We start from the raw sequence: 27,328 nt of genomic DNA, 5'->3' as shown, positions 1-27,328 counted from the left end.
GTGGAATGTACAAGGAAAACACAAAAATTCAAGAAATGGAAAGAGAAACGGAAATATCAACAAGGGTTCCATCTTGCTCACATTTTTAAAAGCACATTTTAAAACATCCAGGGCATTTTGGAAGATAATGGGTAAAAGGTTTCATTATATCTGTAGCACCTCTGAGTGACAATCACAGTGCTGATGTAGGAGGAACTAGAGGCAGTCACACCTCACCTGGGAAGTCCTCATTCACCTGCTCCACAGGGCAGTGAGGCATCCTCAACTCTGAGTCACCGAAAGAGAATCTGGCGGGGCAGGTTCCACGGCGGCATGAGGACTTGTTTGCATGAAGATTTTTTAGTTCTTGCCAAACGTCTTATTCCTTGGCAAACATCAAACCACTTTTGTTTATTTTTATAGAAATAGGTACATATTTAAAGGTTGTTCTTGGATATACCCACCTGATTTTTTTTAACTTAATTGCTTTTCCATCTATTTACCTTTCTTCCTAGGGTGAAACTGTAGCTATCCACCCTCTTCTCCTGTTTTCAGGTGAGAAGTCTGAATTGTGGGTATTGTAGTTTTTTTGCCTATTAGGGTTTCTGGTTGGGCAACCTTGGAGCCACACTGGGAGGACTTCTAATCCCAGGTGGCTCGGTACGCAGCAGTTCAGTCACAGCCCACAGAGCAAGGCACGTTTGAAGAAAGTCCTTGGTTTTGGTAGAGTGACTTCCATTCAATAAAATAATGTTCCTGAACTGAAGAAACTGGAGTTCATTCCACAACTGTAAGTGTTGTTCTTAAAAAATTAATATTTTTTCGCTATTGATATATGGCACACACTAGGAAACTGTGTCATTTCCAGAACAATTGAACAAACTGAATGCTTCTTCCATCCCAAGCCCTGCTTGGAAAGACAAAAGGGAAGGTAATTATATTCTGTGGGTTTGTGGGATGTGGTTTAGAATAAACTTTGAGACATAGAATAGAATAATACCTTGAGACATGATGTAGAGTAAAATAATTTATAAAAAGAGGAGGAAGACACGCAACATTCAAAATCAAATGTAGGAAAAAAAAAAAACAACAGAAAAACACCCTGAATTGCTTCATATATGTAGATGGTTGAAATCCCCTGAAAATTTAAAATATTTCTAAAGGCAACCAGGTGTGTTGAAAAGACTATGGGCTTTGAAGTCAGCTAAAGTTGGATTCAGTGGCCCCACTGTTTGTTAGATGTGTGAACTTTGGCAAGATGCTTCACCTTGTTGAGTTTCAGTTTCCTCATTTGTAAAGTGGGTATAAAACCTATGTCATTGGGTTAATAGAATGAAGTTAGCATAGTGCATTGTACTAAATAGATGGTTAGATAGTAACTGATAGATGATAAACTTGGCTTCTTCCTAATAAAGTTTCAATTAAGCTTCAAAAACAGATTAAAGAGACAAAAAATGCTGTATGATTCCACTTATATGAGGTACTTAGAGTAGTCAAATTAATAGAAACAGAAAGTAGAATGGTGGTTGCCAGGGGCTGGGGGGAGGGAGAAATGGGAAATGTTTAATGAGTATGGAGTTACAGTTTTGCAACTTGAAAACATTCTGGAGATTCATTGCACAACAATGTCAATATACTTAACACTATTGAAATGTACACTTACAAATGGTTAAGATGGTAAATTTTATGTTGTGTGTTTTTCACCACAATTGGAAAAAACAGATAGAAGAGCATGTAGTGAAAATTCTGGTGCCTCCCATTTACTAAGGTGTCCCTGACTCCTTAGACATGTCTAAGTCCACTTTCAGTGGATCTAATTTCAGGGTAGATGCTGGATCACATATATTAATGTCCGGTTTTTACATAACAATAATTAGTAGTGATAATGATGCATTTCTGGTATACTCTTAAAGTTGTCTGGACCTTTGTGGTGATCCTTTTATACTCTCCTTAACTTAATTGCATAATTATTTCTAATTCACAATAGTGATTTTTAATGTGACTTCATGTGTACTGTACAGAATATAGGAATTATGAAGTGGTAATTATTAGTTACAACTAACTTGAAAACTTAACTATAACTCAAATGTATTATTTATTCCAGTTTTCTCACCTTCCCTGTAGCTAACTTATAAACAGATTATTTTTATGTGTGTCTTAGAGATAAAAAAAGACTATTAACACAGGATCTATTAAACACCATCTTATCTTAAAATGTGTTAGCTAATTTGGAGGACAAAAGACAATTTGGAATTATATTGATTCTAAACTTGAAAGCAGGTCATTGTTGGATTTTTGGAAAATTTTTTCTTGAAAGTCCACACATATGCCTAGCTGTGTGTTAAGACTAAGTATCATTTATAGTATTTGGTGATAGCAGAAGGTGATAGTAACCAGTATTTGTGCCAAGTTGCAAAGTTTTGCATGTGATACACCATTTAAATGTAAACTCTCTCAGGAGCTATTCAGCAAATCCAGGGTAGCATTAGAATGAAAACAAAGGAGAAGGACAGCTGCAGAAGCACTTGATAAATATAGTACACAATCTAAAAGGGCACCATTGTTTTTGCTGTTGAATGCCATCTGTGGTCTATTCTCTCTAGGAAGTGTCGGTTATCCATTCAACAATTACTTTTAGCAGTTCTACACTATTCTCCCACTGGGCTGGGCCTTGAGGTTAAAGAGTGACTGAAGCATAGCCCTTGAGGAGATCCTAGTCTACTAGAGAAGATATGTACTCATAAATAGCTAAAGGGAGGAAGTCCTAATCCATCAATCACTCGTGCCATTCCTGGAGTCACTGTTGGTTAATTCCCACTCCTTAGAAGGTATGATGCTCAGTATCATGGGATTAAAGAGAAGCCTCCATAAATCTTTGCTTGAGTTGTAATCATTGCAGACCAGAAAAAAATAAATTTGAAAACTTGTATGAGTCAGCAAAAGCGGAGTAAAGTGACTTTCCAAACGCGGAAGAAACACATGCCCAGAATGCCAGAGGAAGGGGAGGTCATGGTGTCATGAATATCAAGAGGATACTTGAGAAAGTGGTGGAGATGTAACCAGGACTGGAAGGATATGCAGAGTCAAAATTGGCAGAAAAAGATGAAGAGAATATCTCATCTAAAGTAGAGTTTCCCAAACTTTGTATGGATGAAATGATTTTAGGCAATAGATGGACTAGAAAATCAGTAACATTGAGTTACACAGTGAGAAAGTTACATTTTTCAAATTACTTTCAATTCTTCAAGGACAAAGTTTTGTTGTTGATATGACTAAAATTCTTCTAACACTTGTTTAATCCTCCTTTATAACAACAATAGAGTAAGTAACAGGCTCAATGATTTTAGCAGGCAAAAAGTATTTAGTTGTAACAACTTTTAGAATAACATTTATTTTTATAGCTATTGTCTATTTATTCCAATAGATACTGGTTTTTCCATTTATGGTACTGATAGAAATTTTCTTTAAAAGACTTATCTGAGCTCAAATGAGAATAGATTTACAGCAAATATTACGTAAAATATAGTTCAGGAGCCAACACTTATGGTCTAGTAGTTAAAGTTCAGCACGCTCTGCTTTGGCAGTCCAGGTTCAGTTCCCGGGCACAGAACCACACCACTCATCTGTCAGTAGCCGTGCTGTGGTCGTGGTTCACACAGAGGAACTAAAGGAACTTACAACTAAAATATACAACGATGTACTGGGGCTTTGGAGAGGAAAAATAAAGTGAGGAAGGTTGGCAACAGATGGTAGCTCAGAGTGAATCTTTCCCAGCCAAAAAAAAATAGTTCAGATGGTACTTGGTAATGGAAAAATGAAAAGATATCAGAATGTCTGAAGTTTGGGAAACACTGAAGTAGATGCAATGTCAAGTACAAAAGTTAGGCAGTGAAATTAAATAGGCTGTTTTTATGTATACCTGAAAAGGAGAGATATTGGGTGTGTTTTTTTTCTTTTTTTCTTTTTTTTTCCTTCTTTTTTCTTTATTTCTTTTTTTTTTATAATTTTATTTATTTATTTTTTCCCTCAAAGCCCCAGTAGATAGTTGTATGCCACAGCTGCACATCCTTCCAGCTGCTGCATGTGGGACACGGCCTCAGCATGGCCGGAGAAGTGGCGCGTCGGCACGCGCCCGGGATCAAACCCGGGCCGCCAGCAGCAGAGCGCGCGCGCTCAACCACTAAGCCACGGGGCCGGCCCGCGATATTGGGTGTTTTATGGAGGGCATCCTAATAAACAGACAATAGCTATAAAATAGCTAAAAACAGCTTTGGGTGATGATGCAGGAATAAGGTTGATTGTGGAAGCTTTAAAAGGATTTGGACTTCAGCTTCTAGATGGTGGAGTTCCAAAAGGGTCCTGACTCAGGGACAACATCTTGAAGGCTGTGCTTTAGGAAGATCATCCAAGGAATGGCATATAGGTGAGTTGGAGCATAGGGAACATGAATGAAGAGAGAACACGTTGGAAACAGGTTTTAACAATCTAAGCATGAATAAATACCGGGCGCTGGGAATGAAAATGGGAAAGAAGAGAGGGATGAGAAAGTCATTCAATAAAAAAGAAAATTGAGTAATAATAATAATAAAAAGATGACAGCCACAATGCTCTTGAGTTTTTAAGGCTGGTGGCCTGAGAGAATGATAGTAACACTCAGGCAAAAGAGAGGGAGCTAGTTTTTATGGGGGGAAATGATCCTTGGTACTTCAGGCAATTTGAAATTGAGATGAGGCGACTTTTTGGTGGAAATGGAACTGCATTGTTAATCACATGGGATTGGAATTCTGGAATCTCTGAAGAGAAATGGAGACAGCAAGTACCTCCTTCATTAAAATGAAACTTAGTTCCGCTCTTCCTTCTGCCTCACTCAAGGAGGAATGCTGAAGAAAGAGAATCTTCAGGTATCCAGGGATGGGAAGGGAAAGGAAGAGTAGATTGACTGTTTCCTCCCAAGATTTTATTTTCTCTTGGGTGTTCTCTCTTGATTACTGTAGCCACCCCTTGCCTCAGAGATGAGGCTTCCTTATAGGAGGCTTTTTTAGAATAAACAAAAACATCTTCATCTCTAGCCAGGAGAATAGCTACCAGGTTTAATTTCCAGGAATGGTAGAGCAGAGTTTTGTGTGTCTTCTATTTCTATTGGGAAAAGCACTTAATTCAGATGTTTCCCTAATACATACAATACATAGTAGACAGATATTTAAAGATAGATAGATATCACAAAGACTTGTCTACTCACCTCACAGCTTAACAAATATAATATTAGAAATTAAAAATAATAAAGCAGGGCCGGCCCCGTGGCTTAGCGGTTAAGTGCGCGCGCTCCGCTACTGGCGGCCCGGGTTTGGATCCTGGGAGCTCACCGACGCACTGCTTCTCTGGCCATGCTGAGGCTGCGTCCCACATACAGCAACTAGAAGAATGTGCAACTATGACATACAACTATCTACTGGGGCTTTGGGGAAAAAAAGGAGGAGGATTGGCAATAGATGTTAGCTCAGAGCCGGTCTTCCTCAGCAAAAAGAGGAGGATTAGCATGGATGTTAGCTCAGGGCTGATCTTCCTCAAAAAAAAAAAAAATAATAATAATAATAATAAAGCACTCTCCCTGATCCTGTTCCTCTCTTTCCCACCTCAGAGGTTAATGCTATCCTGTTTTTGTAGATTATCTCTCCATTGCATGTTTTTATTCTATCTGTTTTTATTTTTATGTTTTTACTCTTTCCACTGCTATGTGAATATATCCATAAACAGTATATAATATTGTTTTGAATGTTTAAAAATTTTATATAAACATTAGAGTATACGTTATTCATCTGCAACTTGCTCTTTTCTCTTACCCTTGTACTTTTGAGATTAATCCATGTTGATCCTTGTAGCACAGTTATTCACTTTCATAGCTACAAAGTATTTTGCTATCATAAGCAGCTCTATAATAAATATTCCTATACATGCCATTTGTGTACAAATGTAAGAATTACTGTAGTGGATATTTCTAGGAGTAGATTTGCTGAGCCATAGGCATATGCATCTTCAATTTTATGTGGTACTGACAAATTACTTTCCAAAATATTTATACCACATTATATTCCTAGTCAAAATGAATGAGAGTTCCTATTTCTCACCATTCTCAACACACTTGTTTATCTCAAATGTTCTAATTAAATAATCTTTCCAGACATAGCTGAAAACCAGATGCTTGTGGCATCTGGGAGACTAAGACATGTTTGGAACACTCTAATCTCTACAATATAGTGCAAAAGCTGATCTCAAATCAACTTCCTTGTTTCTCAACCTTGGTTGAGAGACATTTACTTTAGTATTAATTATATTAACAATAATATTGATAATTACACAACTCCATTGAATGCTTACCATGTGCCAAGTACTGTTCTAAGTGCTCTAATTACATTATCTTATTTAATTAATTTTGGGGGGCAAATAATGATATCATAGCCATTTTAGAGAAGAAGAAACTGATTCACAGAAATATTACATCAATAGTTAATAAGTAGAGGTGATGGATTTCCTATCTACTCAGTCTATTCCAGCCAGGACAGGTGAGAAACAATAGGTGGGAACAGAGAGGAAAGAGAGAAATTTAAATATCATAGTCCATAACTTCCAAAAGTTTAGAATCTAATATTTAAATAACATCAAAAGAGTATAATTAAGTAATGGAAAGTCTCAAATAAGTGGTATATTTGTACTGGAGAGAATTTGATTTTGTCTAGAAAGATTGGAAAATGATTCTTAGGTGATCTAAGTGATCTAAAGGTGATCAAACTTTACTAAGCCTTGGAGACAAGAGAAAGGAAGTTAAAGAGGCAAGAAATTGAAGGAGTCACTTATTAGAAAATATGGGGAAGTGGAAAGTACAAGATATATTTAGTAGAGTTAATTTATCCAAACGTTAATTCAACAAATAATTTCTAAACACCAACTATGTATGAGGCACTGAGCTAAGTTGTGGGATACAGAAAGGCACCATCCCTCCCCACAGATAGGGGTGCTTGGGGGTATAGTATTTGGGTAATGGAAGCAAAAATATGAAGGAAATAAGACTGAAAAGAAAGGTTGCCTCTAATTACGAAGGATTTTCAAATATTAGTCTGAGTGTGCACTTAATTCTGAAGGCAGTGAGGAATGGGTGTGAGTCACTGTGAGGTGAATGGTATTATTCATTTATTTATTCAGTAAACATTTATTCTACCTGTACTTTGTTTTGTGCTGGGGATATACAGAGGAGCTGATATTATAGAGGAAATGACAAATATGTATGTAAAATTGATCATACAATGTGAGAACTAAGGCAGGGGTTTGCTCAGGATAGAGATGCCTAACCCAGGCTAGGGAAGTGTGGTGAGGAGAGGGCGGACCACGGAGAGAGATATTCCAAGATGCTTTTTGGGATAAAGGAAATTGCTTGAGGAAATTTGACAAATGAGTTTAGTCTTTTATAAAATAGTATTTATTTTTTGTGTGTGTGTGATTTCAAAAGTTTTGCATGTTCACTGTAGAAAACTTGAGAATGTCAATCATACACAACAAGGATATACATCTTTAAGATTTATGTGTATATCCTGTTACTCTTTTTACGCTTATAATAGATAGTAAGAATTAATAATTTATGAAAAATGTTATGTGATCATTTTAGTTCCCTTAACAATATACTACACATTTCCATATCATCATATATTCTTCTATGACATGATTTTAAATTGCTCATTTGAATGTGATATTATAATTTAACCAATCTTCTACTCTTAAAAATATATGTTTCTTCCAATATTTGCTATTATGAATAGTACCACATTGAACATTCTTGTACAAAAATCTTAGGACATAGCCAATTATTTTTAAAGATAAATTTCTAGAATTTGAATTATAGGCCGTAATACCCACCAAAACTCCTGACCATATCATACAAGAGAAAGAAAGCCTGTATAGAATATTTAACAAGAAATTGAATTGATGCAACTTGCATTTTGGAAAGATCATCCTTAAAATATTGTGACGTGAGAATAGAAAAGATTGGAGGCAGCAGACCAAGTAGGATTTATTTCATAAATCTAGGTGAGAAAAAAATAGAGCCTACACAAATGAAATTGTATTAGTGATGAAATGTGGCAGAAGATTTTAGAGATATTAATTTTACAGAAATTAGTGGATTGAGGACAGTGACTGGGGAGCAGGAATGGGGTAAAATTGATTGTGGATTACCTCTCCATTTCTGAGATAAGTAACTAACTGGGTGGATGGTGGTGTCCTTGTTCCTTTAGACAGGGAAGGCAGGAGAAACAGGTTTGGGAGGAAGGACGGGTGAGTTCAGTTGAGGCTAGTGGACTTTGACATGCCTGTGACCATCCACACGGAGAAATTGCTTAAGCAATTAGACAGGTCTGGGAGTCAGGAGTGCACGTGGAGTAGAGATAGATAGATGTGAGAGTCAGCAATCCCTAGGCGTAGCTACAGTCATGGTTGTGGACGGGATCTCCCAGAGGTATTAAGGACTGCAGCATGAGAAGAGTAGGGGGCTCATGGTGGTGCCCTCTGATATAATAACGTTAAGGTTTAATCAGAGGAAGAAACAGCCATAGTGGAGACTGAGTAGGAGAGGCCAGAGAAATAGGAGGAAATCCAATGGAGAATAGAGTGAGTGAAGACAAAGGGGAACTTTTCAAGAAGGGAGAAGTTAATAGTGTCACATGTCACAGCAAGGCCAAATAAGAAGGAGAGGTGTCCTTTGAATTTCACTGGAAGTCTTATCCAGGGCAGTTTCAGTAGATTGGCAGGGAAAGACATCAGAATGCCATGATTCGCCCTGTGTCTCAAGAAGATGACTTTGGTGGCAGTGGGTGGAATGGCTTAGGGAAGGAAGAGATGAGAAAGTGGGAGACAGGTGAAATGGAGAGGTGATTGGGGCTCTGGAGAGGAGGTAATAGGGCCTAACCCAAGGTGGTTGCCATAGCATTGGATAAAAAGAAACTGTGGCAGCAGGATTTTTCAAGCAGATAGATATGATGTCTGTGAAAGAGGATGGAGTTCAAGAGGGCTCCAAGATTTTCATCAGGAATGACTGAGGAGATTGTGAAACCATCAACAAAAGCAGAGTCCAGGAAAAGAAATAAGCAATTTTGTTGTTGGAGTTAAGGAAGGAGAGATGAGTTCCACTTTGGATATGTTGAATTGAGGTATATATGGAGATGTGTAAGGGTATGGCAGCATTCACACAGAGATGTTCTGGAGGGCTGTTAGGGTTCTGCTGCTCAAGGAAGAGATCTAGGTTAGAGACAAAGATCACTAAGCCTTTCCTGTAAAAATGGGATTTGGAATCATGGGGAAGGCTGCAATAGCTCAAAGAGATCACTGAGAGTGAGAACAAGAAAATGGAGGGGAATGTTTAAATAAATATGTAACATAGGCAGAGCCACAGCAGAAAACAGGGAATGAATGATCAAGCAATAGCTGGAAAACCACTAGAATATTAATTCAAGAAAGTAGTTCAAGAAAGTAGAGGAGGGGGCAGTTTTAGGAAGCGGAGGTCGTGACCTAATCAGTCACAGACAGGGCAAGCAGGAAGAGGACCAAGGAAGGCCTTTGGGATCTGGGCTTCTTCCAACTCTTGTTTGTCCTGGAAAATATATTTTTAGAATATTTATTGTAATACTGTAATTTATGTTGTCTTTTAGTGCTTTTTTCTCATTTTTTTTCCTTTTGTGTGGAATTAAATACTTAACTTTAATTCTATAACCTAGCTTTCAATTTCTCTTCCTGACTGAAGTTACAGGAAATATTTTATGACCAACCTTATGTTATTAGAAAAAAGCCAGTTTGACTTCACGAAAATTTATGAGATAAAACTATATGTGGGTTTCTCTTCCCATTTTTTTGCCATTCTAAAGAAATAAATTGTAATTCACATATTAATTCATATATCAGACTTTTTTTTATTTGCTAAAACTTTGTCCTTGATATCTGTAGCATAAATTTAATTCTAGACCCTAAGACTAAGGAGTTAGGAGGAACCTCTTTATCCTCTGCTAATTAAAAAATAGCAAGTCTTCGGCAAAGTGAGCAGTCTCTCTTTTTTGGCTGATTTTAATCAACTGAGAATTCAGTACAAAATATTACTTGTTTTTGAATCTCAAGAATCAAGCATCATTTCCCAGGTGTAAAGGTTAATTCCTCCATATTTTCATGTAGCTTAAAAACTTGTGGTATGAATGTAGTTTTTATGTTATGCCTGTAATTCAACCAGTTTTTTCTGTATTCTCCCGTGAAAAGAAAGCATGGTTGTTACAGCTCACGCATTTACTGAAAAATACAGACTCATTATTCTGTCTTTGGTGTTTCGTTCATGTTTCCAAAGGTTGAAGTTATTATAAATGAACTGGTCAGTTGTTCGGGAGTTGCATTTCACTTGGTCTTTTTTTTTTTTAATTATTTATTTATTTATTTTCTCCCCAAAGCCCCAGTAGATAGTTGTATGTCATAGCTGCACATCCTTCTAGTTGCTGTATGTGGGACGCGGCCTCAGCATGGCCGGAGAAGCAGTGCGTCGGTGCGCGCCCGGGATCTGGAACCCGGGCCTCCAGTAGCAGAGCGTGCGCTCTTAACCGCTAAGCCACGGGGCTGGCTTGGTCTTAGATTTAGACACAACTGGGTCAGGATGTCAGGGCTGAAAAAAATATGTTGGAGACTTCGTGCCAAAAAGAAAGACTTGAAAATAATATTTAAAAAAATTGACCAATGAATAGAATCTTTAATATGTATCCAAGTATATTTGAAAGATATTAAAGAAAAAACTTAAAGTAACTCTTGCACACAATAAAAAATCCAAATAATATAAAAGCATACAGAATGAAAAGTAAACTGGAAACGCTAGGTTTCAGATTTCTAGTCTCTGAGTCCTCTCCTCAGAAGTACAGCTTGGCAGCTTTCAGTTTCTTTTGAATTCTTCCAGTAATAAATATTCTAAGCATATAGAGTGTCTAGTACCCTTCCTTTTTTTACTTAATGTATTTTAGTGATTGACCCATATCATTGCATATGAAGATACCACATTATTTTCTACCACAATGGTTATGGATATGCCAAAGTTTATTTATTGGTCTCATATTGACGATTTTTATGTGTTTTCTAGTCTTTAGCTACTATTAACACAGCTGCAGTGATCAAGGGTGTTATATTGCAAAATTTGGCGAAGATTTTTAGACAACTGATTTCAGATACCAAAAAGAGATATTTGACTAAAATCTCGTTTGGGAAAAGTTTTTCACAATTCTTGCCCCTTCACCCACTTCCAGGTTATAAAGAAAAATAAAGGGAGAAAAAACACTGAGAGGATTTTGTGAGAATGATTTTTGGAGAGCTAGTCCAAGTAGAGAGGTAGGAATGAGGGATGGTGCTTTTTTACCTCCAGCTTAGAGGAAGTGGCTTCGTTGCACACTCCTGGAAAGCTTGATGTGTTTTCCTGCTAGACAGCCAGAGCTGAGGGAGGGATAGCTAAGGAAAAATTAGATGCATTGCTCACTTGACAGGCGGTACAGTCATAAGCTTCTGAGGATCCCTCGAAGGTCACTCGCTTACGGGCGCGTGCGCACCCTCCCCTCCACAGTATCAGCGATAAGCATTGCAGAGGCAAAGCCAGCTTTCAATTATACCTATAGAATAAAAATGTCCTGTTTTATTTCTCCTTTTCCTTCCTTGTTCTCCAACATTGGCTTCAGTAACAGGGGCTTGCAAGTTGGGTGATGGAGGATGTGAGGTAGAAAAAGAGAAGATGTGCACTCTACTCCCTCCCCAGAAAGCTGTGGACTTGTAGGGCACGGAGGCAGGGGGATCTATTTTACACTGGAGATTGCTGTGCTGATGGAAATATTGGGCGAGGCATTCTCATTTATGAATCAAAACTAAATTTTGTAACTTAAAGTAACCACATGATTTTCTTTAACTCTGAGTGACCAGAAGATAAACGGGGCCAACTGGGGAATTTTCATCAGTGGTATGGGACAAAACTCCCCCTAGTGAATACACTTTTAAAAGGAAAGTGGTGGACAAAAATACAATTGCATTCTGATTCCTCTTACAAATTGTGTTTAAAATGGTTACATACCCATCTTTGCCTACGTGTAAGGGAAACAGTCGTTCTTAAACAAGGCCAGTGTAGTCATCTATGAATTTCCAGAGCAGAGTAAATTAACTTGCAGTAGGAATAATTGAAACTAAAACCATACTCTAGGGCTGCACTTTCCAATATGGTAATTACTAGCTGTATGTGTCTTTTAAAATGTAAATTAATTAAAATTAGCTAAAATTAAAAATTCAGTTTCTCAGTTGCACTAGCCATATTTCAAGTGTTCAGTAACTACATGCAGCTATTGACTACCTGATTTGACCAAGCAGATACAGAACATTCCCAAATCAGAGAATTTTTGGTCCTTATCACACACATTAAACCACTTAATTCTCACAAAACACGATGGAAAAGGTATAATTATTATTCCCACCTGATAGATGTAAAAATCAAAGATCAGAGAGGTTTGGAAGCTTGATCAAATTCCTTGATTCCAGGTCACATGTTCTTTCCTTTAAACCACATTGGTTGACCTTCAAGGCAAGTGTAAAATATAAAATTGGCTTTACTTTACTTTCAAAATACAATGGGGAATATTCTGAAATCTAGAAATCCCTAAGGGAAGGATGCTTTACTCATCTCTATGTCATTACTGGATTGATGGGAAACATAATCTTGTCTCCAGTTTCTAATACCTCCTATCTTACAATCCATAAAATTTATTCACAGAGGTAGATTCAACTAAAAGACTTTTAATGAATGGGAAAGGTTTTAGTAGCAGTAGCAAAGTACTAAATAATTGCACTTATCTAGATTATCCCTTCACTTTGGTATGGTTCTCTAAGAAACTACTTGCTGACTTGGTTACGCATAGATTAAGACCAGATTTACTTTCTGTTGTCTTTTACAACTAAAGATAAATGAAATTCATAATAAAACTACTGCTTCACATTAAACATCTAATGGTGTGTGGGGATAACTGTTTTATTGGAGGGAGAAAATATAGGAGCAGTTGAACAAAAATAAAGGTAATTAGCAGTAAGTGAGTTATGAACACCAACCCCACTCCCCTCCCTTCCTTTATAGGAGGCCAGGGAGGTCCAACTGGTGCATGGACTAAGGGGGGTTACCTCCAAGTTGTGCATCTTTAGAGGCTGAAGCTCAAAAATGGAGTCTAAGGAGGTCTTGAATGCAAAAAACCTCAAGGGATGACTTGTAATCCTTAGGGAGCTCAAGAGTAGAAGATGAGGCATGAATTGGGCTCTGTCCACTTCTCTCCATTCTCATGACCATTTGCCTAGTTTAGGCCACTGCCACCTCCCCTTGTCTCCAGTTCTGTTCCACCTTTTGCTTTCCATCTTTCTAAAATGTAGATCATAAATTAGATCATGTCATTCCCTTAATTTAAACTCCTCTTTGTCTTCTTTCTTTTAGGCTAAAGTTCAAGTTTCTCAGGATGTCTGATAAAGCCATTCAGGACCAGTTCCTGCTGGCATCTGTATCCTTTCCTCTTGCCACTTCCTCAGTTCTCCTAGCTCTGTCCCTATCCCACTGCTATGGCCCAGCTTTCCTGAACTACTTACTGCTTCCTGAATGAGCCTTGCTTACTCTTGTTTCCTGCATATCCTATTCCTTTTACCTGAAGCACTCTTCAGCCTTCTTCTCCCTACAAACTCCAGTGTGGAACTGGCATTTGAAACCCGATAGCTCAACCTCCAGAACTCAATTCATAAACACTACATTATACCATAGTGCAAACAGGCTGAAGGGCCTCTCCTGTCCTCTTGTATTTTGTGATCCTGGCTGCTACTTTCATCCCTCTCTTTTGTTATAACTGCAAACTGTGTCCACCTTCCTCTGGGTCTGACCAACACCCATCAAGGTCGTCTTTATACTTGATTCATCGATTTAGATGACATAGTGCCACTTCTCTTCCTTTAGAATATATATATTTTAATAAAGAAACATAAAAATAGAAATTCATCCTACCAAATAATACCCAGTCATCTTAGAAGACTTTAAAAAAGATAGGTGAACAGCTATCTGGGTAGGCTTAGGTTGACACTTAGGATGCAGAGTGATATTAAAAATATTCAACAATGGATATGTCGTGGACACTGGCCTATCAGGATGGATGCTGGCCAGTATATGGCACCCGGCTGCTCTCACTGAATATCCGCTCTGCCTAGAAGCAGGAGACAGGCATGAAAATATGGCTTGGCTTTTAAAAAGTTCCAGTATTGGATAGCACCCATTTTTCTAGGCTGGGATGGCGAGGGATGTCTTAGGGCTTAACTATGCATCAATGGGAATTTTTCTCCTGACTCAACAAGAAGGAAATTAGGTACTGATGGTTGAGTGCATTGCTTCAGCTCCCCTCTTATGTAATTACATTGCTAGATGTCTCATGAGATCTCTTGAGTTTGGCTGTTTCCTAAAGTTGAAATTCCCTGTAATTAACCTATGCACTCTTGCCTGTTGCAATTTGACAACAATTTACTTTCTCTTCCAGGATTTGTTATTATGATCAGTAAGTTGGTTGAGAATGTTGATGCCAGAGGTCTCTCAGTAAATTCTTTTTTTCTTGGATGTCATCATGTTTTTTCTTCCATTTTTATTACTATTATTTTGAAATATAACTTAGTATTGTTTATTAATAGGAGAGATATTTTTATGTTTATCTGTATCTCTATCTCACGTAATCTTTAAATGAGTATATGTGTGTGTATGCATGTATGTGTGTGCGTGTGCATGCAAAATGGTATAGCCACTTGTTTTCCTTTTTTCTCTTTCTTGCTAATAATTGTATAGGATGTGGCTAAATCATAACTGCTTTAACTCTGTTCACAAGGCCTTTTTCCTTCATGAAAATATGTATAATTCACATTTTTCTTATTGATTCATTTTATAGAACATATAGTTTTATTTATTTTTAAATTTATTTTAAACATTGTTTTAAAATAAAAATAAATAAGAATTATTTGCTTTAAAATAAAAATTGTGTATTTTTTTATTAAAAGAAGGTGGCGAGGATTGAAGGTGGATTCTGTAGTGTTATTTTTGAATGACACTTAATGTACTCTTGATTGACCTCTGTGAGTTCCTCTTCATTCATTTTGATGTTTAATTCTCATGTTAATAAGTGCTCTGTTGCTGCTGTGTGCTTCCTATTTAATTTGACCAATTGTATTTATTCTCTCATTCTAATCCTCATTTCAGAGCATGGTTCTGAAGTGATAGCTTCCTGATGAGTATGTGATAATCTCCCTGGTGTTGTTAGAGGATGTGGTGAGTGAGGGTGGTGTTAGAACAGGGGGTTGGCTTCAGCCAAGCTGATGCCAGAGTGTCCATTGTGCCGAGCAAGGAAGCCAAGCACCTCTCCTGTGTATTTCACTGGTGTCTCCCCCAGCACTCCACACACATTCCCAGGCCTTTTCTCTGTGTGATCCCCTTTTGCATCAGATACTGTTGGCTGGGATGGTGCTACTTTTTCCATGTGTCTGGACAGGAGAAGGTCAACTCTGCCAACTCTTTATCTGTGGACCACATTCCCACCTTCGTAGCTAATGATTTTTCCTTCCACTCCCAGCTCCTTTGTGCAAGCCTTGTATAAACCACATAATCTGTCTGTGTCTCAATTTCTTATCTGCAAAAGGAGCTAATAATATTGGCTACCTTTCTCCTAAGATAGTCCTGAGGATTAATAAGCGGGCATTCAAAAGCACAAGTTCTAAGATGATAGGCCCTCCATAAATTCAAATTGCTATTATTATTACCCTCCCTTTTTACTGTCAGCAGAGTAATAACTCACATAGGATCTAGTATTTATAGAGGGTTTTGCATTTTTAAAAATATTTTATAATGTATAATAATTTAGAAAAACGTCTCTCTGCACTGCCTCAGCATCATACTTCTATGGACAAAAGATTTACTAAGAGTCTTCTGTAGATCTTTTTCATGAACTCTTCATTGTTTTGCCAATTCAGATTATTATTCTTTTAGTCCTATTTTGTCTCTCATTTGAAGGATTTGCTCTATCACGGATTTGCTCTATCAAGGATTTGCTATATCAAGACTGCTTAGGGTGTACGCAATTTATTCTTCTGATTGATGTAATTAGATAATGTATATGTTGACTTATAAATTGGTAACCCTCATAAAAATCTTGCTTCTTGCTTCGTTAGAAGGGAACTGGAGAGATTAAAAATGAGGCTGAGATATGAATGGAGAATTCCAGAAGGGAGGCTAGGACCAGGGGCAAACTTTAGGAGCTTATCAAGACATGATTGGATAATCAAAAGGTGGAGCCTAGACAAAATGTTTACTTGACTGGATAAGCCTTAAATGTTTACATTGGCCAGTTGATCCCCTTTCATCCCTTCCCGCCCACTAGGAGACCAACATCCATTAAACCGAGTCCTTGGCAGTCCTGCTTTGTTCATTGTTTATATCCTGAACTAGCATGATACGCTTGGCTCTTTATCCCTCTTGATCTCCCATGCTGCCTTTGGATCCAGTGCCTAATTCTGGCTCAGAAAAGTCCCTGGGGCTTTACCCAGGCACTAGTTTAATTAGTGCCAGGGTTTTCCCAGCACTTGTGAAAAAGGATCAGACATTGCTTTGATCAATATTTTTTGGCAATGGTTTGCTTCTCTTCCCACCACTCTCCTCCATATCCCAGGTATCCTGTGCTCTCAGGGACATTCAGATGTATGTAGCCTTCTTGAGATTTCTTTGCTAATACCCAAACTTCAGACCTTCTTGTTATTCCCTTCTCTACCTGGATGAGTCACTGTGGTCACTGGGGGACAGTCAGCCTCATGACTTTGCTGTTATAGGGTTTCACCACTAGAGAGTGGTACTTTCTTCTTGTGATCCTTGAAATTGTTTATGTTGAAATGGTTTTTATTAAATAAATGTTTCTATACATGAAATTACCTATATATTCTAGTGGACAAAATAAGCCTATATATTGTTAGGAATAAAAATGAAAACAAACAATAAATGGTAGCTTTAGAAGCATTTTTCTAAAACCCATGATGTTAAGTCTACTATTAGATGATCAAAATTTGATTCAAACTTTTCTGTTCTACCTGAAATTGAGCGCAAAGAATCATGGCTTTGAACTTTGCAGCTCAAATGTGGCTTTTTAAAACTTTGCGTGATATATTCAAAGTTTGTCTGAAATCTTTGTGCATCATGCAATTACATTTTATTGTTTTTTAGTTTTTGTCTGGAGACATTTGTAAAATCAACATCGCCCTTCCAACTTTATTCAATCTTCAGTTTATTGATAGTGGGTACACAAGGACATGTGCAGGTTTTACTAACAGACAAAGGAATTTGATATGTATAATGTTAAAAATCAAAGTCAGTCAACATTTAAAAAAGCCCAAGAAAGAAAAACAAGTTGTCACTAAGATTCCACTGAATCTTTATCTTAGCTATGCTTATTTAATACACAAAAATGCAGAGCCACATGGTTCTTTACTCAGAGGATCAAAAAATTTAAATCCATTAGTTTTGCATTGGGAATAGGCAAGGGGCAGAACCAATTGAAAGCAAACCTGAAAAGAAAGGAGGACAGCACCTCTCTGGATAGGCCTGAAAGGAGGAAAAAAAGAGAGAAAATGTTTGCTGCCTTGAGTTTAAGAAAATCTTAGATTCTCTTTAATTTTTAACAAAATCCCAAATCACTCAACCTTTTTCAAACACCACAATTTTAATTTTAAGCCAGTATTGAGATTGACCTTTCTGTTGTGACAAAAATAAACATCTGGCAATCAGAAAACCTGAGATCTGTTATTGACCTGATCACCAACTACGTAAGAGGTTTTAGATAACTCATAACTTTACTGCCTCAGTTTCCATATGTATAAAAGGAGACAACAGAAGTTCATCGGTAGTATTCCAACGTGCACCATGGAAAATGATAAGTTCTGTGGGGGGACTCTAGAGCTCCCCATTGCAGTGAAAGGGGTAGCTAGCAAGGTGAGGGTGGGGGGCTCTCATCCCCTTGCCTGTCAACTAGAGGAGCTTTACTTTTATTTATTTCTTTTCCAACTGTATTTCTTTAAGTTTTGAACAATATTTCATTTGAAGAAATGGATTCTCCATGCATGAGAGAATTATCTTTAAAACCATTCAGTTAAATTATTGCTAAGGTCTTTTCAGTTCTAAGATATTTTTTTCTATTATGATTAATGATAGTAGATATTGCATACAATACACACACATATACTGATACCAACACAGGGTGTTATATGTTTATACACTACCTTTCCCCAATAACACTTGAAGTACCTAATCATAAAAATACATATACAATAAAATTGAAAGCCATTAATAATAAAAACTAAGCTTCATGTAATATTGACAAGGTATGGTAGGTTGGGGGAGGAGATTAATTATATTAAACAAATAAACAAAAAAACAAAGATATGGGAAGTTACTGCAAATGCACAAAAACCCAGCCTAAGCTTCCTTAGTAGCCAAAGTAAACCCAAAGCAGGAGAGGATACCAGTCTTTTAATAAGAGAAAACATTAGGATTAGGAGGAAGAAACTTTTCCTATCCCCAAACTGTGAGAATAATTTGCCATACATGGCTTTATATGATAATATAATGGGCAATTTCTCTGATTACAGTTTTACAAAAATATAGAGAAATTTCATATATGGTCACATCTCATCCTTACCAAGAGTAAAAGCCAAAGAAGTAGTGCTAAGCTGTCACTCCGTAAAGGCCATTTTGATAGGAGGCGGGAGTAATATGCTTTGCTTTTAAGTTGCCTTTTGATTGAAATTGATTTAGGAATAAGACTAGAAGAATCGTGTGCCATGAATGGTTCACATAATCCTCTCATAGTATCAGCATGGCTTTTAAAGAAACTATGTGTTAGGCAATCTTGAACTTATATTGTGAGGACATATCTAGAAGGCATATTTTCTTTATTGTTCTTGGATACAGAAAATTGATGTTTTGTGTGGAAATAAAGTTCCTGACATGGTCTTGCTTTCCTAGTTCCCCACTTGACCTCAGCCAGAGGAGCCCAGAGGTTGACCTGAATTTCACATGAATGACCTGAATGAGTCAAGTGGAAGCTTTTAAGGATACAGTAAAAGGAATGTGTCTTATTTATAAGGTTTCTTATACCTCTGCCATGGGGCTGGGTTAAAATGTCTCCGCCTATGTTTCTCCCTAATGAAAACTAAAAAGAAACAACATGGAAGGGGACCATCACTTTGTTGTACTGTTTTCTAAGTTTGGAGAGGAGAAGAAAAGCTGGGTTCCCTGCCTCAATCACCCCTGAGCTGTGTGTCAGAACCTGGCTTCCTTTTTAATTCTTTTCTGTCACCTAAAATTATATCATCTAAAATTAAATGATCTAAAATTATGATATAAAAAAGAGATAAAACCCACTCAGAGCAGCTTGGTTTCACAAGTTCCCTGGTTTTTAAATGGACCCCGTTTCATTTGTGAACAGAGTCAGATGGTGATGGCAGGAGATGAAATCGGTGATCACATGGTGAAGACCTTATTTTATGGATGGAGACGTGGAAGCTCTCAGCATGCCAGGAGTCACTGCTGGTCATATAAGCAGCTGGCCACAAACCCGGAACTAGCCTCCAGATCTCGCTATTTCTGTTCCACCAGTTCACAATATCCAGAAAATTATTACAATACCTAACATTTAATTTAATTTAATTTAATACTAGAAGGAGTATGTGTGTGTGTGTGTGTGTGTGTGTGTGTGTGCACGTGTGTAGGCGCACACCTGTTTGTGTAAAGATGGCAGATACGGGGGTGGTGAACAGTGTTGGCTCTTTGATTTCTGGCTCCTAGCAGTTTTACTTTGCCATTCATGAGGCAAAAAGGGAATAGAAAAACGCCAAACTTCCCCAAGCGTCTGAGTTTACCTTTCTAATGACAAGTTTATTTTTCCACATTACATTTTGCAAAGAAGAGAGAAGTGGCCCTTCACAACCCGGCCTGCTTTCTCTAGCTTTGGGCATTACAGTAATTCCCTTGGTCTCGCTGAAGCTTTTACAGGACATCTCTTATAAAACCTCAAAAGCTGATTTCTGAGAGAGCTTGCATCACTTACCAAACGACTGTAATGGGCTGCAACTTAGATGAGAAACGTGAATAAAAAAAAATTAAAGACAAAGTTGCATCTTATGACTACCACCTCAACACAACTGTTCTCACTTCTTCAAATTTCCTTCCAGTTTTTATCTGTAATATTTACATTTTTACACTTGCAATCGTAGTTTACATAAACTTTCAAGATTAACTTTTTCTCTTAGACATACTATAAACAATTTCCCATGTTGTTAGAGACTTTGCAACTACTTTATTGAAAGATGACATCATGATCTAAATTGATAGCTTGTAATGTATTCAATTATTCATCTTTTATAGAACATTTGGGTTATTTTCAGTTTATTTTTCTATTATATATGATGCCCTGATAAAGATTTTTATAAACATAGCTGTTCCTCTTCCTTTTGAATTATTTTCTTGGGGAAAATACAAATTACTGAGAAGGGCTAGAAGAGTTTTATGATTCTTAATGTGTTTTCCCCGGGGACAGATTCTATTTTATGGGGCCTGAAATTTATACCACTTTTTGTTGTATACTTTTTGTTGTGGACTTTTTGAGAAAAAGAATACAAAATTACAAACATAAATTATCAGGGTCCCTCCCAGTGCCTTGAACGGACTCATCACAGTGAGGCGCCATAAGCTCAACTTGTATCAGCTTCACGTTGTCAAAGGGGTTCCCTCAAATACTGTAATAATTTTCAGTTTCATTAGTAAGATATGAGAATACTTCATCCCTGAAGCTTCATGAGTACTGTGTTTTGTGATTCAATTACTTTTAGCTGATTTAGCCAGCATAACCAGGTTACATTTAACACGGATAATTTGCTTTTGTGTGCATTTTTTTGCTCATTAGACGGACCATATTCCATTATCTCTTGCTAAATAACAAACTACCCCAAAACTTAGTGGCTCAGAACAAGCTTGTTATTATATCTCACAATTTGGTAGCTCAGAGATTTAGGTAGGGATTGGCTGGGTGATTTTCTGCTCATCATGGCATGGACTGTGGCTCTCAGCTTGCAGATGGGCTGGTCTGGAGGGTTCAAGATGGCTTCACATTCAGGTCTGGCACTTTGCAGGGAATGACTAGAAGTCGGGGCTCAGTTGAGACTGTTGACCAGAGCACTTACCAGACACTATCACTTACTGGAAGTCTCTCCAGCATGGTCCCCTCAGGGCAGTCGAACTTCTTAAACGGCAGCTGGTTTCACCCAGAGCAAGTTTTGAAAGAGACCTGGGCAGAGGCTACAAGGCTGTTGATGATCTAGACTTGGAAATCCCAGCACATTGCTTTTGCTGCATTCTATTTGTCAAGCAAATCACTAAGGCCGGGCTAGATTCATGGGGAATCTCAATGAGAGGATAGCTAAGAACTGACTTAGAGGTCATCTTTAATCTACCAAAGGCTAATAAATTTTCCTTGATTGTGTACTTCTTGCATAAATTATCTGCTCAATAACATCATATATTGGAATTTGAACAGAATCATAAAGGTTTAAGTAGAACATTAACACGGTTTCATGACAGTAAGAAAAGATAGATAACATTTTGTAACTTGCATAAATCTACTAACTGTGCCTTTATTAAAGTTGAAAAAATCAGAATTTCTTTAATAGTAGACTTAAATATGGTTACTGGTTTATAGTTATATATTACATATACATATTGTGTTATATATATTATAACCTTATCTTCTATTTATAGCTTATTTATTTATTTTTATACTTTTAGTAAGATGATAAAAATAAGATACAGAATTCTCATTAGCAAATTTAGGTATAGTCATGTTTAATAAATACTACAGAAAAATTGACATAGAAGATAAGAAATGTGCCAGCCATTTGCCTGTTTGCCCTCGGCCTCCATTTCTACCCTTCTGTGCTCTCCTTTGTATTGTAGGTTTCTGATACCCCACAGATTACCTTTCCAGGTTTTTATTGCCAGCAAAATTCCAGTTAGGTCTTGCCACTGGGAGGTCCTGGCAAGAGACAGAGAAATGAAGGAGGGGAGAAATGACTCACTTCCTGTTTTCAGCTTCTGGACTTTCATTTGCAGCAACAAAAAGCTATGGACTTCAGCATCCTCCGGCCATTCGAGTACCCGTAGTATAGAATTCTTTGTTGTTCCAGCACCAATGCCACCTCAGATCTCCCCACACCTGCCAAGTGGCACTCCCCTTGGCCATACCAGCACCTAGAAGCAGAGATCCTTAGTAGCTTCAGTCCCAGCTGAGTGGTACCTCTCCAGCAGTGCCAGCACCAGTTACACAGGGCCCTGCTGTGTTTCCAGACTGGCGTGCAACACACCTCACCCTAGCTGTCCAAGCCCCTACTGTATGGCACCTTATTCATAGTCCAACTACTGACATGCGGGACCCCTGTTTGGTATTTCCAGGATCTCTTGAGGCACCCTAGAAATGCATAAGCAAGCAGGCTCCTGGCTTCTACCACCTCCTCCTCCCTTTTGTTTCCCCGGCCCTGGGGGATAGTAGCTGCTTCTTGCAGGTATCAATATCTAGGTTAGTTCACATTCTGCTTTTTTTGCTCTTTCAGCCTTCCAGACACTTTGGTGACTAGTCCTCTCTGCTTGGAATACCTCATATGGTTTCTATTTTCCTTACCGGACCCTGAGTGATACAGTAGGTGCTGTGTACTGCTAGTCATTTACAGATATGGGTAAAAAGTCCACTAAGCAAGAGAGTTCAGCTTTCTTGGTGAACTGGTTAGTGCAGCTGGTGTGACAGAAAGGTGAGCAAGCCATTCATAAGATATCAGTGCTTTGTTTTCCGAGCTTTTAATACTCTCCCTTGTTTATAGGCTTTGTGTACATAGTACCAATTGTGTTTTGCAAGGAAAGATGGTGTCTTCACAAAACATAAAGCAAGTATTATTGGGAGTAATACTTGTTTTTCTTGTCAGTGTCAAATTGAATTTTGTAACAGCAGAAGTCACAGGAATATGTCCACTGATCACTCTGTTGTTAATAACAGTTCACAGCCAGGCTTTCAAAAATGAGAATGTGAGTTATTATAGGAAAAGACCTTGAGATAAAAACCCTTCCATTTTTCTTGGTTTGACAAAAACTAACAGATTTTGGCTTTGTTGCCATTTTGAAGCCATGAACTGCTCCAGAATTTTCATGCTTTAGAATTAGCTGCGCAGGCTGTGGGAATGGAAAAAGACACTGCCTATTCCTTTTTGAACAAAAGAATTGACAAAGAGGAGTGTTTATTTATTATGCCTTGACTCTTGTATTCATTTGTCAGTTCTGCAAAATTTGTATTGTGAAAAAAAAGGTTATTTAATGTCAAGATCCAGTAACAATTTATTAGTTAATTTGTGGCTTTAAATATTATACAATGCTGAATAATAGTTAAAATAGTAGGATCAAAATGTTTTGAATAAAGGAAGCTGAAAGGAAAACTTTTTAAAATTAAATATTTAATTTGGCATGATTGTAATTATCTTTGATGTTCAGCAGACAAAAGTGATATGATATACATACATTTAAACAAACATATAAAATCGTCCTGATTTATTTTTTATTGCCCTAAGCCTGGTCCTATGGCTATCCATTGGATAATTATCTTTCTATCCTTAGAGTACCACTTATTTATAGTTATTCCATATCCCAGATGTCCTTCTTTTATTATTAAGTCACTTTGGAATACAAAAGAGTGGCCTCAGTCAAGCTGAGAATTTATTTATTAAAGCCAGTGGAGGCTTATTTAGAATATCACTTCATGTGACTGTCTTTGTGAGCTTGGAGATCAAATGCTTGAAATTGATAACCAAGGTAGGTCAAGAATTGGCTATTCAATTCTTCACAGAATGAGGTCTTAGGATGGATGTAAAGACTAGGAAGAATCCAGACACTAGTTACTAGCTCTCCAATGTATGAATCTGAAGATAATTTAGGAGAGTGAAAATATTTGTGATTGTCTAGTTTACTCACTTACAATGAGCACTTTAATCCTCTCATATAACATAGATTATAATACAGATTAGATGGTAGAAGGATAGAAATCAAATATCTCTCTGAATATCTCTTTCTCTCCCTCCCACCCTCCCTCCATCTCTCTCTCTCTCTCTCTCTCTCCATATGTGTGTGTGTGTGTGTGTGTGTGTGTGTGTATCTGTCTGTCTGTCTGTCTGACTGTCTATCTGTGTCAGACAGATAGACAAGTGGTCTCAGCTTGACTGAGGCCACTCTCTTACCCCATCTCATATTTGCAGGCAGCCTCTCTCACTTTGGGCTAGATGGTGGAATTTAAATATGTCGTTTCTTGGTTAGTCTTCTCAGAGCTTTCACACTGTGGTTGGCATGTCTTTCAAGAAGGCCATTCATGTAAACTACTTAAAGAAAACCCTCACAGACTTCCATTGATTTGTTGCAGAAGATTTTGGCCTGTGAATCCAGCTCATTTCTTTCTCAATTTTCAAGGGGAAATGAAATGCATTCAGCATTCACTCCATTATTATTTATTGAGCACATACTATGTGTTAGAAACTGTTCTAGGTTCTGCGGATACAAGGGTGAACAAAATAGACAAAGAAATAAATCTTCATCCTTATAGTGTTTGCATTCTAGTGTGGGGAAAATAGGACATAAAATAAATTAGTCATGTATATTGCATATTAGATGTTATAAGTGGTATGGAGAAAAATAAGGCAGAGAAATGCAACAAGGAGTGTGTTGAGTTATTAATTTTAAATAGGGAGGCTAGGGAAGGCCTCATTAATAAGGAGATATTTTAGTAAATATCTAAAGATGCTGAGGAAGTCACCATGGATATCTGGGGAAAGAGTATGTTAGCAGAGAATACAGCAAATGTAAAGGCCCTGAGGCAGGAATGTGTCTGATGTGTTCAAGGGACAGCAAGTAAGGCCAGTGTTTCTGGAAGCATGTGAAGAAGGAGGGAGTATTAGAAGGTGACCTCGGACAGGTAATGGGGCCAGATGTTATAGAAGAGGGCTATATAGGCCGTATAACTCTGGCTTTTACTTGGTTGAGAAGAGAAGCCATTACAAGGTTTTGAACAGAGGAATGATATGGCCTGAGTGACAAGATCTGACTGTTTCAAGGAGGACACAGTGATAAGCTGTTTTGCATGATGTTGATGGGTCAAGTAAGATGAGGAGTGAGAATTTACCATTGAATGTGACAATGGGAGGTCACAGGTGACTTTGACAAGAGCATTTCTGGTGGATTGGGGAGTGGGGAATGGTGAAAATGATTGGAGAGCATGAAAGAGAGGAAGAAATATTTGTGGATAAGGAGAAAAAGTATTTTTTGTGTGCCTGTTTTTGCTGTATAGGGAAGGGGAAAAATAGGACAGGAGATAAAGGGCAAAGTAAGATCAAGACAGGTTTGGTTGACTTTTTTTTAAGATGTCAAAAGTATCAGCATGTTTTTATGCTTATGGGAAAGATGCAATAGAGGGGAATACGTGTAATGCAGGAAAGACAGAGAGTTTTTGATGCATTTTCTTTGAATAAGTGAGCATGAATGGGATCTGCATACATGTGAAGGGGGAGACTTGGCTGGCAGCACTAACAGCTCATCCACAGTAACAGGAAAGAAATGGGTCCAATTACAGGTATATGGGTCCTGTTACAGGTAGTTCAAAAGATGTGTTGTAGGAACAGGTGGAAGTTCTCTTTGATTGCTTCTTTTTTTGTTCTCAATAAAATGTGAAGCAAGATCATCAGCTAAAAATGAGAACAGAGATGGGTGTTGGAGATTTGACAAGGAAAGGGAGGGAGGTGCACGTGCCAGGGATGTTACGTAAGATTGCCTGGCAACATTAAGAGCCCACCTGGGGCTAGTTTGTGTGCTTTTCTTCAGCTACAAGCAGCTCTCTGGGTTATGATAAGTAGATGGAGTGTTGGATTTCACAAAGGTGTCGTTTCACTAGTTAGTAGAAGAAACTTGTAGAATATTTAGAGAGTTAAAGAGGCGTGCAGGAAGGTGGTTATAATGACTGTTCTTGTCATTTAAGCTGTGCAGAGTGGAAGAGAAGATTTCCAGGGGAGGCAGGTGAGGGGCAGTGAAAAGGTTACAGGATAGATAGATTGCTGGTCCTGTAGGGTGCAAGGATTGTTGGAATCAAGGGATTGCCATGAAATATTAATTCATGCTATAGTTCATCTCAATTTAAAATTATTTTCTTTGTTCCTGTTGCGTTTTCCTCTTCATCTTGTTTTATTTTAAATGTATCCCTCTTCAAAAATGAGGTATGATTTAATCACTATTGCCATGTCTATATAAAATAATATTTTCATAATAAGACAATATATGCTCATTAAAAATCGGAAAATATAGAAAAGGAAAACAAAACTCCGTATCAAGATTCTTACCACTTAAACATATGTATTGGTAGTATCTTTGAATATGTCATTCCAATCTTGTTTCTCTTTATCCAGTTTCGTATAACATAATAGTAATCATTCTATTCATTTGATTTTGCACCATGCTTTAAGGTTCTTCTTGTTACCATAGTCTCGTAAGCATACTTCATGCTCTTACATACTTTCATCAAGATTATGTTTAATGACTGCATAATATTCCAATGAGGGGATGTTTCATAATTTGTTCAATTTTGTCTACATTACAGGATATTTATATTAATTTACTTTGGCATTAAAATTTGTGGGGGTGAATGTGTTTATGCATAGTTTTTAAAATTTATTATTTAGGTCCCCCAAGGAATCTTTATAAGTTCATTCTTCCTTTTTTTCAAACAGAATAATACAAATAATTCCTCAAACCACTGCTTTTTGTCTTTTTCATGTGAACACTCTCAAAGTTTCCACATAATATTTTAATAACTTTCCCAGCGGATTTAAATATAATAGACTGATCTTAAATTTTCAGTATTTTTGGCTCCTGTTTATTTATTTTATTATTTTACTCACTTTTCAATATGATGCTACATTTTTGTGGTGCTCCATCTTGACCACAGCCATAAATTCATACAGCCTATTCTTTTGTTGGTTAAAATAATTATTTATTTTAATTTTAATTACTTAGTACAGTGAATATATTTTATATTTTTGGACCAATTTTTTCTGTTGAATATTTTCAATAATGAACCATTTAGAATGTTGTTGGTAAATACCTCATCTTACTTATATTGGAAAACTCAAAAATCATCCCAGT

General features: G+C 37.4%; 1 protein-coding gene across 1 annotated transcript in view; it reads left to right on the top strand.

The window, feature by feature from the left end:
- Positions 1 to 322: 322 nt before the first annotated feature.
- MACC1 (MET transcriptional regulator MACC1) overlaps positions 323 to 27,328 on the top strand; it is a 69,925-nt gene continuing 42,919 nt past the window's right edge. Inside the window, exon 1 of the mRNA XM_087428565.1 lies at positions 323 to 769. The gene's annotated coding sequence lies outside the window, so the exon portion shown is untranslated. The remainder of the gene's footprint in view (positions 770 to 27,328) is intronic.

Source organism: Ceratotherium simum, chromosome 1 (genome assembly GCF_057802395.1).
Source record: "Ceratotherium simum simum isolate JZ-2026a chromosome 1, ASM5780239v1, whole genome shotgun sequence".
NCBI classification, from domain to species: Eukaryota; Metazoa; Chordata; class Mammalia; order Perissodactyla; family Rhinocerotidae; genus Ceratotherium; species Ceratotherium simum.
The sequence above is the reverse complement of the archived record's forward strand: the minus strand, read 5'-3'. Positions and strand labels throughout refer to the sequence as shown.